The following is a 3,193-nucleotide window of genomic DNA, read 5'->3' on the forward strand; positions in this document are numbered from 1 at the left end:
TTATTTCAAATACATTAACATGTTTTCAAATTGAATGCACTATAACAACATGAACAAATAACTTATTAACAATAACTGTGTGCGTGTGTGTGGTTTTATTCCTCCTGATCTTCATAACAGTAGCGTTGATGATTTCCCCTTCCTTTGTGACAATAACGACTGTTACTGGGCTCCGGTCCAGAAGATCATCAAACGGATTCCACATTTTTTCAGGGATTGTGATTTCAGTTTCATCCTTGAGCGTTAAAATTGACATTCCGTCCGTCTTGCTGCTACGAGAGGCATTGACAATCACCTCCGACTTGGACACTTCTTCTCCCTTAAGAAAAGAAGACAATCACACCGTTGTAGTACAGTCAGAACAAAAATCCAAAGCAACACAAAACATTTGCAGTTTACAGTTATTAAGGGACTTGCTTAACATCCCACAGTGATGGCCTGGGTTGGATTTGATGATTGCCATCCCACTTCCTTAATCCTTACATCATCACTCTCCTATTGTGAAACACACATCAGTCTAAAACCAACTCATCTTGGACCATTGTAGTCCACCATTTTTAATAGTAAATGATCTCCAAGCATGTATCTCCCTCTGAAGTCTCTCTCTTTCCTTCTTTCTCATGGTGTTCTGACTGCACAGCTGATATTTTCTGATTTTGATTCAGTTAGTGAAATGCTCATGTTTGATTGAAAATATACTTGCCATGAAACAATCCTTATTTGTTGCAATGTAAATAACATTGCATCAAATAAGGATTGTACATTTAAGTTTGACTTTACTATATGTACGTATCTCACCATTTTAGCTCTGCTGTTATTGTTATTCAGTTTTTTTTTTTTGTTTTTTTTTCATCTATTTTTCTTTTCAGTGTAAAATCATGTAAAAGGGATCAAAGGTTATTTTTTCAATGTTTACCTTCATACTAGTATGGTTACTTGTATGAAGCCTGAAGCCATAGGTTCCCGTCGAACCTTTGAGATGGGTTAATGTGACTTTCACATTGAGCTTCAATGGTAGGATGGCTGCCTCCCTCCACATTACCACGTCCACCTCCTGAGCACCCTGTAAATGAATAGAAATATACCAATGTAAAATACATGAAAATAACTCAACATATTTCATTGTGTGCAAGAAATGTAATAATCATGTGCGTGTGAGTGTGTGTGTGTGTGCGTGCATGTTTGTATGAGTGTGTTTGTAATGTGTGAGTGTGTTAATGTGAGTGTATATGTTTCTGTGTATGTGACTGTTTGTGCATGTGAGTGTGTTTCTGTGTATGTGTGAATGCTTGTGTTTCTGTGCGTATGTATGTGTATGTGCGTGCGTACATACGTGTGTGTGTGTTTCTGCCCAGAAGTCAAATGGAATTTTTTTAATTTAAAAAACATGTGAGAATCTACTCAGAAAACATAAAGCTTACCTTCTGACATATTTTGGCTTTCCTCATGGGAGTTGGGTATATATATATATATTATAATTAATTAATTTAATTATTTAATTATATTATAAATATATTAATAATAAAATGCAGATTTTTAAAAAGGAAAATAATTTACTATAATGTGCATTATACTGTTGTCATGTTTATACTCACCTTCAAAAATTAAGAATTAAAAAATTTAATTTAGATTTTATCTAAACAAATTATGAAAAGTCTATTTAAAAATGACATGTTTTATTGTGTAAAGTTCTGTCATGTGTTAAAGGTCTCAGACTGAAGACAAATAAACTAATGAAGTTCCTGTGTAAACAGGAGAAAACATGAGGAAGACGACAGTACGTCTGTTCAGAGCAGCTTCACTCAGCATATTCTCTGTTATTCATCAATATTTAAAATGAATTCATTTTCATGGACATAACTTTTTCATTTAAATGTTCACCTATTTGCACTACTCATCAATGCACTACTGCACTATTATCTTATTATTATTATTATTGTATTCTTATTTTATTTCATTATTATTATTATTATTATTATTACTATTATTATTATCTGTTATTTTTTATTTAGTTTGCACATATTAGTCTAACTACTCTTATATTTATGTTTATACTTCTTTTTTCTTTTCTCTATTTTATTTATTTTTCTTTATTCTAGTTGATTGTTATTATTTAATGTTATACTACCTGAGAGAGCACAGGGCACCAAAAGAAATTCCTCGTGTGTATTCATTCACCCCTGACCAATAAAGTTGATTCTGATTCTGATTTTTACTGACTGTCTTTTCTCTGTATAACATCATTTTCAGTCACACAATAGACATATGTACACAAATCACCATTACCATATAAGTGTGAACAGTGTAAAACTGCATAGATGAACTTTCTTTCAGCCATTAAACAGAATTTATTTCTTTCAGCCCTGAATTACTTTACCTTTAGTTCAAATATACCTCAGGTAAACTATTAAAATAATATCAAAAATAAACATATTTATCTGTGTTTCCTTGTTAAAACAACTACAAGCTTTTATATACTTTTATCATTCAACATGTTTAGCAATGACTACAACCTAATAATATAAACATTTACATTTTTACCAGAAACACAATATTTATTACTGAGTGAAATGTACTGTAGCAATAACTTAAACCAGACTCTTATTTTGTAGTAACCACAAACACATTATGATCAGCAATGCCATTTTGGCCTGCACGTAACACAGTTTAAAAGTACCTGCTTCTTAACAAAAACATTCTTTAACTACCTTTCAATTATGTTTTAGCTTGTCTTTTAGTGTTGAACCACATTCTTACACATGTTGACATGTTTTCAAACTTCACAAACCTGTGTAAACAGGAGAAAAGATGAGGAATACGACGTCTGTTCAGTACAGCATGACTCAGCAAACTGAGGAAACAACGAGTTCACTAACAAAGAGAGTTCATGAAAGAAACACTGCACCACACTGCCTCCTACTGGTAAAACTGAGATATGCAGTTTGTTTTAAATTGAAGCTTTGTGTCCTTTAACACAGTCATTAACCAACTGAAATGACTCATATTAAAGAGTTAAATAACTCTTAAAATAAAACATGAGCCAAATACAAACATAAAATGTAACAACACCTTTGAGTGTGTCCATTAGCAGGGGGGCAGAAAATCCCAGGTTCAGTAAAGGCAGCACAGGTACAGGTGGTTAATTGCTCAGCCCCTCCTCTCTGTGTGACCTGACTAACCCTGGATTACCACT

The 3,193-nt window shown here is 32.9% G+C and overlaps 1 long non-coding RNA gene across 1 annotated transcript; it reads right to left on the reverse strand.

Moving 5' to 3' along the window:
* Window positions 1–290: 290 nt before the first annotated feature.
* Window positions 291–2,965, reverse strand: LOC114459669 (uncharacterized). The gene is made up of 3 exons (XR_003673447.1): window positions 2,789–2,965; window positions 917–1,063; window positions 291–319 (listed from the first exon to the last, which is right to left on the reverse strand). It is a non-coding gene; the product is annotated as an uncharacterized LOC114459669 (long non-coding RNA).
* Window positions 2,966–3,193: the final 228 nt, after the last annotated feature.

The sequence above is a fragment of the Gouania willdenowi genome, unplaced genomic scaffold, assembly GCF_900634775.1.
Source record: "Gouania willdenowi unplaced genomic scaffold, fGouWil2.1 scaffold_333_arrow_ctg1, whole genome shotgun sequence".
NCBI classification, from domain to species: domain Eukaryota; kingdom Metazoa; phylum Chordata; class Actinopteri; order Blenniiformes; family Gobiesocidae; genus Gouania; species Gouania willdenowi.